Source organism: Coregonus lavaretus, assembly GCF_964263955.1.
Source record: "Coregonus lavaretus genome assembly, chromosome: 24".
In the NCBI taxonomy this organism is placed as follows: Eukaryota; Metazoa; Chordata; class Actinopteri; order Salmoniformes; family Salmonidae; genus Coregonus; species Coregonus lavaretus.
In genome coordinates, this window is record NC_140011.1 from 29,832,468 (window position 1) to 29,847,631 (window position 15,164).

General features: G+C 46.2%; 1 pseudogene across 1 annotated transcript; it reads right to left on the minus strand.

Moving 5' to 3' along the window:
- Positions 1 to 1,799: 1,799 nt before the first annotated feature.
- Positions 1,800 to 14,986, minus strand: LOC311099818 (GPI ethanolamine phosphate transferase 3-like; annotated as a pseudogene). The gene is made up of 8 exons: positions 14,791 to 14,986; positions 14,522 to 14,666; positions 14,274 to 14,392; positions 13,911 to 14,055; positions 7,981 to 8,163; positions 6,301 to 7,832; positions 5,921 to 6,125; positions 1,800 to 1,837 (listed from the first exon to the last, which is right to left on the minus strand). The product of its transcript is annotated as a GPI ethanolamine phosphate transferase 3-like (transcript).
- Between the last annotated feature and the right edge of the window lie 178 nt (positions 14,987 to 15,164).

The following is a 15,164-nucleotide window of genomic DNA, read 5'->3' on the forward strand; positions in this document are numbered from 1 at the left end:
TGCTCGTCTTGCACAATTATTCCTTTATACTATTGACAGTGTTAGTAATGTGATTTCCAGTTATTAGCCTTGTGTTCAAGGAAAGGCTGTGGTAGTGGCACTGTATATTTGTACATGATTATGAGGTTAATCTTCTACTGGGTGATAATGAAGAGTTAGGGAGTTGTGGAAAGCCCCAAGTTCACTCTGCAACAATCAGAGATAAGGCTGTTTGACCGGAGGGGAGTGTCGCCCTGACTAGGGGTCAATGGCTACGATTCCCAGAATTCCCCAGGCAGACAGCGGGGGTTTCCCACTTTCTCACAGAGCCATGGAAACTGCTGAACTAACCTTGAATCAACAAAACATATCAATACCTGCCTCACAGCCATAACCAAGCTGTGAAAATGGGCTGTACATGGGCTCTTCTCTTTAGGTGGGAGTGCAGGTGACCGCTTCCATATAATTGATACAGGAGATTGCCCAATTATTATTTTTTGTTTTATGTTTAAATGAAACTGTACTTTTTCAGCTTCACTTTGTTTTTTTAAATAATTGGACAATGTTTCATGTGTTAGTCAGGGACCCATTTCAAGCATAACTTCCTTGAGCAGAGCTGTTCAGGAGTTGTGCGGCTGCAGGGATAGTATAGTACCTTGACATGTTACATGCATCAGCATGACAGAGGAAGTCTTCTTACTTCTGTGTTCTGGGAATTACCCAACTTTGTAGAAGAGACAGAAAACCAACTAACACTACATAATGTACAAAATATTTAATTTGATTTTCACAATAAGATCAATTTACTTCATTGGTTATATTAAACAAAGGTTATATAAAAAGAAAACATTTGACAAACAAAATCTGTGCCAACTAAACCTATTTCCACTCATCAGTACTCATAACAAGGCATGCCAATATCACTCAGATTGGCATAAATATAGTACCCACTACCTGCCACCATGAGAAGTAGGCATAAATCATTCACTTAGACAGCTTGAGCAAGGCAGCTCTATTGCATTGGGGCTAATTCAACCTGAGCTCAACTTTCAGTTTCATGCATTTCAGACTATAGCTGAGAAATGTAAAATGTCTTTGTCCGGTAACCTACAGCACACTGTACCTACCACAGAGAAATAAATCAAAACAGTCAATGCTTATGTCCTGGATTATTATTATTTATTTATTTTATCCAACACATCACACAAGGCATTCAATAAAGCTGGGCACCTGTCCCAGGGAAAATGTGTTTAACTGGCCCATGTAAGACTACTGTATATTTGTGATTAGAAATCATTGTTATGAATTAAACTATTTATTAGCGATGAACTAAGTTATTGACAGACATAATGCACGTTGCAGGGATGGGTTAATTCATTGCTTTTGCACATTATGCACGCATTTCCTTTTGACCCGTCTCACCTAACTGAGTATGTGCAAGAGAGCATTGTGGGTCTCATAGGTTCCTTTCCCATCCACTCTGTAAACAGCCTCGATATCTGTTCACCCGATAGGTAATACAACGGAGAGTAATGGTTGGATCTGTCCCATACATGACCAAGGAACATACAGTGGAGTATTATAGATGTTCTTCAATGGTTTTAGAGTTGATCATTTTGAGGATGGACATAAAACATTGCACCATCCAGTTCCATTGAGCTCCGTTTGCTCTGACAGAGCAAGAGGAGAGAGCACCTTTGCTGACAACATACAGCCTACACTGAAGTTGAGTTTAAGAGGACAAGTCACCCAAACATCTCACACTCTCCAGATCTTTTATGGCAGATCTTTATGGCTGTCCTTATGACGACTTCCCCCGATCACCTCTGTTCATCCTCGTGCCCCCCTTGCCTCGCCCCTAGAACCAGATAGGGATGTACAGTGTAGGATACCTTAGAGTGAGCCCTGGTCAGTTGCAACAGTGCAGGAGCAGGAGCATGAGCAGCGCTACCTGGGCATGTCAGGGAAGTCTCTTAAACCAATGGCCCACTGCCATGTTCACTCTCATCACGTGGGTCACCCCCACAAGAACAAACACACTGCTCACCAGGAACCCTGAGGCCTTGAACATCAACCTGCAAATGTATAGGAAACATGGTAGAGAGAAGATGTAATGCTTAATAAAATGACAGAGAAGACGAAATGCTTCATAACATGGCTGAGAAGACTAATGCTTCATAACATGGCAGAGAAGACGTAATGCTTAATAAAATGGCAGAGAAGACGTAATGCTTAATAACATTGCAGAGTAGACATAATGCTTAATAACATGGCAGAGAAGACATAATGCTTAATAACATGGCAGAGAAGACATAATGCTTAATAACATGGCAGAGAATACATAATGCTTAATAACATGGCAGAGAAGACGCAATGCTTAATAACTTTGTAGAGAATACACAAGACTCATTTTGAGAGCATGATCTATGACTTAGACACACTATAATGACAAGTGCAGTCACACAGAGTAGGAAGGAAGGACACAAAAAACATACTGTGGTTAGTGTGAATTGGGAAAGGCACTTACAGTATTTGGGTGCAAAAACATTCCACAACATTAGATGTCTTCTGAGGATAACAGCTGCACAGACTGATGCAAAGACATGAGCAGAGGGGAGAGGAGGTCCTGAGTCAATCGCAGGGGTGTGTGTGTGTTTACCTGTGCCCCATTAATGAAGAGGGAGCGTGTTGCAAGCTGTAGAAGGGCAGAACTGAACTGCTGGGGACTCTACCTCAGTCTCATCTCCATGATAGCATTGTCCTCTCCTTCCTCCCCACCGCCTCCTCCTCCTCGTCCCCCGCCCACCTCACACACCAGCGGAGGAGCAACGGAAAAGCCACTGCACACAGGCCAATATACAGATGCATCAGCAAAAACTGAGCTTCATATTCATGATCAATACTGAAGAGATAATACGAGATTTTGGCAATGAGGGACTTTTAACTACTTCCCCAGAGTCAGATGAACTCGTGGATACCACTTTTATGTATCCGTATCCAGTATGAAGGAAGTTAGAGGTAGTTTCCCAAGCCAATGCTAACTAGCGTTAGCGCAATGACTGAAAGTCTATGGGTATCTACTAGCATCAATTAGCTTGAGTGGTTGTCAGTATTTTTTTATTTAACCTTTATTCAACCAGGTAAGCCAGTTGAGAACAAGTTCTCATTTACAACTGCGACCTGGCCAAGATAAAGCAAAGCAGTGCGATAAAAACAACAACACAGAGTTACATATGGGGTGAAACAAAACATAAAGTCAAAAATACCACAGAAAATATATATACAGTGTGTGCAAATGTAGCAAGTTATGGAGGTAAGGCAATAAATAGGCCATAGTGAAAAATAATTACAATTAGTATTAACACTGGAATGATAGATGTGCAAGAGATTATGTGCAAATAGAGATACTGGGGTGCAAATGAGCAAAATAAATAACAATATGGGGATGAGGTAGTTGAGTGGGCTAATTTCAGAAGGGCTGTGTACAGGTGCAGTGATCGGTAAGGTGCTCTGACAACTGATGCTTAAAGTTAGTGAGGGAGATAAGAGTCTCCAGCTTCAGAGATTTTTGCAGTTCGTTCCAATCATTGGCAGCAGAGAACTGGAAGGAATGGCGGCCAAAGGAGGTGTTGGCTTTGGGGATGATCAGTGAGATATAACTGCTGGAGCGCATACTACGGGTGGGTGTTGCTATGGTGACCAATGAGCTAAGATAAGGCGGATATTTGCCTAGCAGTGATTTATAGATGGCCTGGAGCCAGTGGGTTTGGCGACGAATATGTAGTGAGGACCAGCCAACAAGAGCGTACAGGTCACAGTGGTGGGTAGTATATGGGGCTTTGGTGACAAACAGATGGCACTGTGATAGACTACATCCAATTTGCTGAGCAGAGTGTTGGAGGCTAATTTGTAAATGACATCGCCGAAGTCAAGGATCGGTAGGATAGTCAATTTTACGAGGGCATGTTTGGCAGCATGAGTGAAGGAGACTTTGTTGAGAAATAGGAAGCCGATTCTAGATTTAACTTTGGATTGGAGATGCTTAATGTGAGTCTGGAAGGAGAGTTTACAGTCTAACCAGACACCTAGGTATTTGTAGTTGTCCACATACTCTAGGTCAGACCAGTCGAGAGTAGTGATTCTAGTCGGGTGGGCGGGTGCCAGCAGCGTTCGATTGAAGAGCATGCATTTAGTTTTACTAGTGTTTAAGAGCAGTTGGAGGCTACAGAAGGAGTGTTGTATGGCATTGAAGCTTGTTTGGAGGTTTGTTAACACAGTGTCCAATGAAGGGCCAGATGTATACAAAATGGTGTCGTCTGCATAGAGGTGGATCTAAGAGTCACCAGCAGCAAGAGCGACATCATTGATATACACCAATAATTGAACCCTGTGGCACCCCCATAGAGACTGCCATAGGTCCAGACAACAGGCCCTTCGATTTGACACATTGAACTCTGAGAAGTAGTTGGTGAACGAGGCGATGCAGTCATTTGAGAAACCAAGGCTATTTAGTCTGCCAATAAGAATGCAGTGGTTGACAGAGTCGAAAGCCTTGGCCAGGTCGATGAAGACGGCTGCACAGTCCTGTCTATTATCGATCGCGGTTATAATATCGTTTAGGACCTTGAGCGTGGCTGAGGTGCACCCATGACCAGCTCGGAAACCGGATTGCATAGCGGAGAAGGTACGGTGGGATTCGAAATGGTCGGTGATCTGTTTGTTAACTTGGCTTTCAAAAACTTTCGAAAGGCAGGGCAGGATGGATATAGGTCTGTAACAGTTTGGATGTAGAGTGTCACCCCCTTTGAAGAGGGGGATGACCGCGGCAGCTTTCCAATCTCTGGGGATCTCAGACGTTACGAAAGAGAGGTTGAACAGGCTAGTAATAGGGGTTGCGACAATTTCGGCGGCTATTTTTAGAAAGGGTCCAGATTGTCTAGCCCAGACGATTTGTAGGGGTCCAGATTTTGCAGCTCTTTCAGAACATCAGCTGTCTGAATTTGTGTGAAGGAGAAGTGGGGGGGTGGCATGGGCAACTTGCAGCGGAGGGTGCAGAGCTGGTGACCGGGGTAGTAGTAGCCAGGTGGAAAGCATGGCCAGCCGTAGCAAAATGCTTGTTGAAATTCTCGATTATTCTAGATTTATCGGTGGTGATAGTGTTTCCTAGCCTCAGTGCAGTGGGCAGCTGGGAGGAGGTGCTCTTATTCTCCATGGACTTTACAGTGTCCCAAAACTTTTTGGAGTTAGTGCTACAGGATGCACATTCCTGTTTGAAAAAGCTAGCCTTTGCTTGCCTAACTGTTTGTGTATATTGGTTCCTAACTTCCCTGAAAAGTTGCATATCGTGGGGGCTATTCGATGCTAATGCAGTACGCCACAGGATGTTTTTGTGCTGGTCAAGGGCAGTCAAGTCTGAGGAGAACCAGGGGCTATATCTGTTCTTAGTTCTGAATTTTTTGAATGGGGCATGCTTATTTAAGATTGAGAGGAAAGCACTTTTAAAGAACAACCAGGCATCCTCTACAGACGGAATGAGATAGATATCCATCCAGGATACCTGGGCCAGGTCAATTAGGAAGGCCTGCTCGCTAAAGTGTTTTAGGGAGCGTTTGACAGTGATGAGGGGTGGTCGTTTGACCGCGGACCCGTTACGGACGCAGGCAATAAGGCAGTGATCGCTGAGATCCTGGTTGAAGACAGCGGAGGTGTATTTAGAGGGTAAGTTAGTCAGGATGATATCTATGAGGGTGCCCATGTTTACGGATTTAGGCTTGTACCTGGTAGGTTCCTTGATAATGCAGTACAGAATTACAGACTGAAATTAAGTCAGGAGTGACATGATTATAGCCATATTAACCACTATGTCAATCAACCTAGATACACCTAGATTCTTACTGTACAACACAGCCCTGTGTGTGAACGGGTGAGTGTGAATGGTTACCTGCAAAGAGGATGTGTGAGGAGAAGGTGTTGAGGGTGACCAGTGAAGCCGGAAGTATGGTGCCTGTGTGCCCACCGGGGAAGCCCACGAAAGCAGCAGCCTACTGGATGGTGGGGGAATGTGGCCAGATGGCCTGTGGCATGGAAGAACTGAGTGGAAGCCAGGGACCACAGGACTACCGGGGTCCAGGGCACAGCAAAGCCACCTGGCAGAGGGAGACAAGTAGGGGCAAATAAGAGAAATTCATAACCATTAGTATCTTGAGAAGTTAATTGGAGACAAACATGCAACAGATGCAAAAGTAACAATTATAGGCATTTTATAAAAGAGGCAAAGAGTACCAAATAGTCAGACAACTGATCACACTGTAAGCAGTTTACGAGAGTGTGTCCCCTGCAGGGCGTTGAGGGTAATGGAGGAGGCCTGTATCTGCAGCAGGGCTCTCATCTCCAGGAGCAGCAGCAGGAAGGACAGGGACATGCCCTCTGGATGCAGCAGAAGCAGGCCCATCAGGCCACACAGCAGGACCAAGGGGGCCGAGTAGACCGTACCCAGCCCGTAGGCCTCCACGGCAGGCCGGTCGTCCCCCTAAGGAACCTTGGCTGGTTCTCCGTCCTCCAGGGAGCAGTGCATGCGCTGGTGAGCTGGGGGATGAGGTGGTGCAGCTCTGCCTGGGGGCTGATGCCCATGCTGTCCCGGTAGCGGGGTGGGGGGATCGATCAAGGGCCTCGGACAGGGGCTGCTGCCCTGGTCTTGATGAATACGATGAGCGGGTCCAGCCAGAGCAGGGCCAGCCCTAGGCCCAGCAGAGAGAAGGCAAACCTGGGGAGGGCTTGCTGGCCCAGGCTGATCAGCTCAGCCAGGTTCCTAAAGCTGTCCTCTGGGTTTCAGCCACAGCCCAGTGGAGCCCCAAACAGACAGACAGCAGGGGCAGGATCCAGCGAGCCGTGAACACCGTACCACCAGGACTGTTCAGGTTGCCGTAGTGCCATAGCAGGTACTGTAGGTCCATGCGCACAGAGAGGCCAGAGACAGGATGTAGTGCAGGTTCTTCAGACAGCTTTCCTGCACCTGTGACAGGGGAGAGAGGAACGGGAAGGACTGGCAGGATTCCTGTTCCTTATGACAGCCAGGCAGGCCAGGGAAGTGCTGCTCTCCCTCCTCACAACTGAGGGGGACAGGACCGGGGAGGGCAGGAGCCCGGCGGGATTCAGGGGGTCATGGACAAGGGGTAGTAAGAGGCCGTCCCAGTTGAGATGGAAGGGGACATAGAGGCTCAGGGAGAAGAGCAGAAGGGTGACCACACAGCCCTCTGCTATTACATAGCTGTCAGAGAGCAGGGAGGCACAGTGCAGGAGGAGCACCAGGAGGGGAGGGGTTAATAAGAAGCGAGGCAGGGTGAGCCAGTCACTCCTTGGGGCCACCTCTCCACCCTCAGCCGCTGCAGTCTTGCTGGCCCGTCGGGCTCTCCAGAGCAGTACCTCAGAGAGGGCTGCAGCCGCCAGGCACCAGGACACCTCAACATAGCCCTGTGTAAACAGCTGACCTGCAGCTACACACCCCCTTTACCCCAGTGGCTGCCACCAGAGGGACCCTCAGCAGACCACTCTCCCTCAACAGCACAGAGGACATCTCAGAGAGGACGTAACACAGCACGCAGGCACATTCCAGGACAGCTATGCCGGCGGCCATCTTGGCTGGATTGAAGCAGACCCATGTGGCTCGGCAGGTGTCCCGGACAGAGGTCAGGTACACCTGCAGGGAGGTCACAAGCTCTGGGGTTGGAGAGTGGCCATCTTTGACAGTGCTGAGGTACTCAGAGGAGAGGCGGGAGAAGTCTGCCTGCAGCTGAGAGACTCTCTGGAGGGATGTCTTTGGCTATGCTGGAATAGGTCTCCAGAAAACGGTTGACCTTCAAAGACAAAAAGGGTCAAATGAATCATACAAATGAATACAAGCTATTATTCATGGTTAAAATAGGTGCAGAGATGTGCAGTAAATTGCAATCTTCAATATACAGCAAATTAATGCATCTGACATGATTACAGCTCTGTGATTACCGGTTTGGCATTGATCCACAGCGCCTCCACCTGGCTGAGACCTGCTGGTGCACCTCCTGTCTGGCTGTCTGCAGGGAACAGAGGCAGCAGGACCTGTCCCACACTGCTGTAGGGGATGGGTATGCCCAGGAGCTGGGTCAGGGTAGGCACCAGATCTGTCTGGGGCACCACCTCAGGATCACTCTACAGGGAGATAGAGACAAGACAAAGGTCATTCAATGTGGAATGATCAATGCCAGACTAGGGCTGTGGCAGTCATGACATTTTGTCAGCTGGTTATTGTCATGCAAAAGCCTGCTGGTCTCAAGGTAATTGACCTGTAGGCTAATTAACATAAACACGTTTAGCATCTCCAGGCATACAAGCCGCTAATGTGTGCCTTCGGAACATCTACATTTAAAAAAGTATAATAAATCAATTTAATATACACCATCACAATAAATTCATTATTTATTTTAGGCAAGTCTAAAGAAACATGATATGAAAATGTATGCACTCACTAACTGTAAGTCGCTCTGGATAAGAGCGTCTGCTAAATGACTAAAATGTAAAATATGAAGAAAATGTATTTCAGAAGAACAGAATATGAGTTGGCCAAATGTACTGTATGTTATCTGGCTATGCGCCATGCCATAGGCTGTAGGCTTGTTCATTTAGCAGACAAGATATGCTTATAAGTCCCATGCCTTTATTTTATATTATATGATTTTATAGTAAAAATAATATATTGAACTTAGCTGAATAAAATACAAAGGATATTTTTCCCATTCTGGAGCAAGAATGTGCGCGTATGAAGTGGCTATGTTGAGCGTAACAGTGATCATTTGCAACAGGTCCTATATGCTAGATTTAAAGTTATTTGGCAACTTTAGTTGTGAATGACATAAACCTTAGAAATCACAAGATATATGGTCTGCATGATGCTACTATAGGCTATTGATGATTTGAGAAAGTCGTTAAAAAAAAGCTTGCTCTCTACCTTGCCTCAGGCTGCACACACTGCTCTCTCATCTAGTGATCATATTTTCACCTATTAGACTATTCTCAATTTAATCTTGCCTTTACTAATATCAAACATTAGCAGTGGTGTAAAGTACTTAAGTAAAAATACTTTAAAGTACTACTTAAGTAGTTTTTTGGGGTATTTTTGCCAACTTTTACTTTACTACATTCCTAAAGAAAATAATGTACTTTTCCCTGACACCCAAAAGTACTCGTTACATTTTGACAGGAAAATGGCCCAATTCACACACTTCTCAAGAGAACATCCCTGGTCACCCCTACTGCCTCTGATCAGTCAGACTCACTAAACACAAATGCTTTGTTTGTAAATTATGTCTGAGTGTGCTATCCGTCAATCAATCAATCAATTTTATTTTATATAGCCCTTCTTACATCAGCTAATATCTCGAAGTGCTGTACAGAAACCCAGCCTAAAACCCCAAACAGCTAGTAATGCAGGTGTAGAAGCACGGTGGCTAGGAAAAACTCCCTAGAAAGGCAAAACCTAGGAAGAAACCTAGAGAGGAACCAGGCTATGAGGGGTGGCCAGTCCTCTTCTGGCTGTGCCGGGTGGAGATTATAACAGAACCATGCCAAGATGTTCAAAAATGTTCATAAGTGACAAGCATGGTCAAATAATAATCAGGAATAAATCTCAGTTGGCTTTTCATAGCCGATCATTAGAGTTTAAAACAGCAGGTCTGGGACAGGTAGGGGTTCCATAACCGCAGGCAGAACAGTTTAAACTGGAATAGCAGCAAGGCCAGGCGGACTGGGGATAGCAAGGAGTCACCACGGCCGGTAGTCCCGACGTATGGTCCTAGGGCTCAGGTCTCTCAGTTGGCTTTTCATAGCCGATCATTTAGAGTTGAAAACAGCAGGTCTGGGACAGGTAGGGGTTTCGTAGCCGCAGGCAGAACAGTTGAAACTGGAATAGCAGCAAGGCCAGGCGGACTGGGGGCAGCAGGGTGTCATCATGCCCGGTAGTCCTGACGTATGGTCCTAGGGCTCAGGTTCTCAGAGAGAAAGAGAGAACGAGAGAATTAGAGAGAGCATACTTAAATTCACACAGGACACTGGATAAGACAGGAGAAGTACTCCAGATATAACCAACTAACCCCAGCCCCCCGACACATAAACTACTGCAGCATAAATACTGGAGGCTGAGACAGGAGCGGTCCGGAGACACTGTGGCCCCATCCGAAGAAACCCCCGGACAGGGCCAAACAGGAAGGATATAACCCCACCCACTCCGCCAAAGCACAGCCCCCGCACCACTAGAGGGATATCCCCAACCACCAACTTACAATCCTGAGACAAGGCCGAGTATAGCCCACAGAGGTCTCCACCACAGCACAAACCAAGGGGGGGGGGGGGGGGCGCCAACCCAGACAGGAAGATCACGTCAGTAACTCAACCCACTCAAGTGACGCACCCCTCCCAGGGACGGCATGAAAGAGCACCAGCAGGCCAGTGACTCAGCCCCTGCAACAGGGTTAGAGGCAGAGAACCCCAGTGGAGAGGGGAACCGGCCTGGCAGAGACAGCAAGGGCTGTTCGTTGCTCCAGCCTTTCCGTTCACCTTCACACTCCTGGGCCAGACTACACTCAATCATATGACCTACTGAAGAGATAAGTCTTCAGTAAAGACTTAAAGGTTGAGACCGAGTCTGCGTCTCTCACATGGGTAGGCAGACTGTTCCATAAAAATGGAGATCTATAGGAGAAAGCCCTGCCTCCCGCTGTTTGCTTAGAAATTCTAGGGACAATTAGGAGGCCTGCGTCTTGTGACCGTAGCGTACGTATTGGTATGTACGGCAGGACCAACTCGGAAAGATAGGTAGGAGCAAGCCCATGTAACGCTTTATAGGTTAACAGTAAAACCTTGAAATCAGCCCTTGCCTTAACAGGAAGCCAGTGTAGGGAAGCTAGCACTGGAGTAATATGATCAAATTTCTTGGTTCTAGTCAGGATTCTAGCAGCCGTATTTAGCACTAACTGAAGTTTATTTAGTGCTTTATCCGGGTAGCCGGAAAATAGAGCATTGCAGTAGTCTAATCTAGAAGTAACAAATGCATGGATTAATTTTTCTGCATCATTTTTGGACAGAAAATTTCTGATTTTTGCAATGTTACGTAGATGGAAAAAAGCTGTCCTTGAAACAGTCTTGATATGTTCGTCAAAAGAGAGATCAGGGTCAAGAGTAACGCCTAGGTCCTTCACAGTTTTATTTGAGACGACTTTACAACCATCAAGATGAATTGTCAGATTTAACAGAAGATCTCTTTGTTTCTTGGGACCTAGAACAAGCATCTCTGTTTTGTCCGAGTTTAAAAGTAAAAAGTTTTCAGCCATCCACTTCCTTATGTCTGAAACACAGGCTTCTAGCGAGGGCAATTTTGGGGCTTCACCATGCTTCATTGAAATGTACAGCTGTGTGTCATCCGCATAGCAGTGAAAGTTAACATTATGTTTTCGAATAACATCCCCAAGAGGTAAAATATATAGTGAAAACAATAGTGGTCCTAAAACGGAACCTTGAGGAACACCGAAATGTACAGTTGATTTGTCGGAGGACAGACCATTCACAGAGACAAACTGATATCTTTCCGACAGGTAGGATCTAAACCAGGCCAGAACTTGTCCGTGTAGACCAATTTGGGTTTCCAGTCTCTCCAAAAGAATGTGGTGATCGATGGTGTCAAAGGCAGCACTAAGGTCTAGTAGCACGAGGATTGATTGATTGAAGGTGGTCAGATATTCTGTAGCTAAAGGTAATGTGTCAGCCTATTAATTACGAAAATATAAATAATTCCCTATTACTTGGCTATTCAAAATCACAAATGCACTATAATTGTAGGCCAAATCTGAATTTGTTTAATTCAGGGTTGTTGTTTTTTTTTCTTCGGGTTTGGGCTCATAAACTCAGCAAAAAAAGAAACGTCCTCTCACTGTCAACTGCTTTTATTTTCAGCATACTTAACATGTGTAAATATTTGTATGAACATAACAAGATTCAACAACTGAGACATAAACTGAACAAGTTCCACAGACATGTGACTAACAGAAATGGAATAATGTGTCCCTGAACAAAGGTGGGGTCAAAATAAAAAGTAACAGTCAGTATCTGGTGTGGCCACCAGCTGCATTAAGTACTGCAGTGCATCTCCTCCTCATGGGCTGCACCAGATTTGCCAGTTCTTGCTGTGAGATGTTACCCCACTCTTCCACCAAGGCACCTGCAAGTTCCCAGACATTTCTGGGGGGAATGGCCCTAGCCCTCACCCTCCAATCCAACAGGTCCCAGACATGCTCAATGGGATTGAGATCCGGGCTCTTCGCTGGCCATTGCAGAACACTAACATTCCTGTCTTGCAGGAAATCACGCACAGAACGAGCAGTATGGCTGGTGGCATTGTCATGCTGGAGGGTAATGTCAGGATGAGCCTGCAGGAAGGGTACCACATGAGGGAGGAGGATGTCTTCCCTGTAACGCACAGCGTTGAGATTGCCTGCAATGACAACAAGCTCAGTCCGATGATGCTGTGACACACCGCCCCAGACCATGACGGACCCTCCACCTCCAAATCGATACCGCTCCAAAGTACAGGCCTCGGTGTAACGCTCATTCCTTTGACGATAAACACGAATCCGACCATCACCCCTGGTGAGACAAAACCGCAACTCGTCAGTGAAGAGCACTTTTTGCCGGTCCTGTCTGGTCCAGCGATGGTGGGTTTGTGCCCATAGGCGACGTTGTTGCCGGTGATGTCTGGTGAAGACCTGACTTACAACAGGCCTACAAGCCCTCAGTCCAGCCTCTCTCAGCCTATTGCGGACAGTCTGAGCACTGATGGAGGGATTGTGCGTTCCTGGTGTAACTCGGGCAGTTGTTGTTGCCATCCTGTACCTGTCCCGCAGGTGTGATGTTCGGATGTACCGATCCTGTGCAGGTGTTGTTACACGTGGTCTGCCACTGCGAGGACAATCAGCTGTCCGTCCTGTCTCCCTGTAGCGCTGTCTTAGGTGTCTCACAGTACGGACATTGCAATTTATTGCCCTGGCCACATCTGCAGTCCTCATGCCTCCTTGCAGCATGCCTAAGGCACGTTCACGCAGATGAGCAGGGACCCTGGGCGTCTTTCTTTTGGTGTTTTTCAGAGTCAGTAGAAAGGCCTCTTTAGTGTCCTAAGTTTTCATAACTGTGACCTTAATTGCCTACCGTCTGTAAGCTGTTAGTGTCTTAACGACCGTTCCACAGGTGCATGTTCATTAATTGTTTAAGGTTCATTGAACAAGCATGGGAAACAGTGTTTAAACCCTTTAGAATTAAGATCTGTGAAATTATTTGGATTTTTACAAATTATCTTTGAAAGACAGGGTCTTGAAAAAGGGACGTTCCTTTTTTTACTGAGTTTATATAAGCCTATGCTTAAGCATAAGCTCTATGGGTGTTTTGAATTCATCTTCACCTTAGAAAGCGCTTTCCATTTCGTTGTATTAGGCTTTGAAACAACATCCATAACGACCATGTTTTCCACTAAGTTTCAACCTGTTGTTGAACTTCTTTCTTTAAACTGATCAATCACAGTGAGGTGAGTTTTAAAAGCACATACTGTTTTGATGATAAGTGTTTGATGTGATTTTCGATTGCATTGATGTCAGAGTGGTTAAAGGGACAATAGAGCCCAGAGTACCAGGCCGTTAGGACCTGATGGTCATTAACGAGTTGAGAACTACCAATGCATGTCCAGAGTGCCTAAGAGGGGATTACTGTGATGTAGAAATGTACTATGGTCATGACTCATGACTGCTGGTGTGGCGGTAATATGGCCCTACACCAGACAGATCAATGCAACAATCACTATTCATATCATGATTGTACAGGATATCATAGGAATGGTGGGAACGTGCAGCTGCTATGCTCACCTGGGAAGGGGATGCTGGAAAGAGGGGCTGTAGAGGAAAATAGCAGCATCGGTCTCCTTCTGGCTCTCTCCCCCGTGTATCTGTCATACCGTGATCTCCCATCACCACTAACAGGGTGTCATTCTGCAGCCTATCAAGCACAGATCTTGGGGTCAAAACAATGGTCAGACTGGTAGAGCCATGGTAGGTCATCTGACCTATGCAGCACACAGTATTTAAAGGGCATAGGTACAGATGTAGTCCTAAAGATAGTTCTATAAAATTGGCATTGATATTCAATTCTGTACTATTGTACCTGAGAGACTATGCTATAGCCTAGTGCTACTGTGGAATAGGCCTAGAGGCCTTATAATTCCCACTGACCTGATGACCCCATACATTTGGGTGAGTTTGTCATCCATGGCTGGGTGGTCAGGACCAAACTTATGGCCACAGTGATCCAACCCCAGGAAGTGAGCTACCAGCACGTCCCAGGAAGTGAGCTACCAGCACGTCCCAGGAAGTGAGCTACCACTGAAGAAGAGAGGAGAGATAGAGAGGGAGATGTGAAGGAGACATCCAGTACTGTACAGCACACATACAAATGTGTCTGGCTGTCTGCCAATGCTTACTGATGTTGTGCAAGTTCTACAGAATTCCATTGTCCACTGTGTGCAGATCCTTGACATTGATAGAGGGGAAGGGCAGGGTGTGGTGGAACTTTTTTGGGAAAATACTTTCCCCATGTGTCATCACCCATGAAGACCACTCTCTTGCCTATAGAAAGCAGAGAGGGAATAATTAGGCAAAGATAAATTCAAAGATAAATTCTCAACATTTTTATCACGTCCCATCTGGGTCTTTCTGAGTATTGAACCAGAATTTTTGGACTGTCACTCACCCAGTTCTCCCATCTGGTGAACTAGGTTGTCCTTCAGGATCGCACTGGAGGCAAAGTTATTGCCCACATCGATGAAGGTGGGCAGGGAGCCCGTGGTGAAGCCCTTGATCCTCTGCATGGTGGTGGTGGGAGGGTCGGCACGTAACAGGAACAGGTGGGCACCTTGGCACCTTCCTCCTACACACTGCTGCCACATGCCCATAAGTTTGACACCTGTAACATCGTAATGTATTCTGCACATAAGCTCGTACAGGATAACTTATATATCCTAACTTCACTTTGTCAGGCAAAGACTCAACTTCAAAACTCAAAAGAACAGACAATGACTCTTCTGTTTCCCCACTCTCGCCACACTGTTTGCGTCACACCAAACG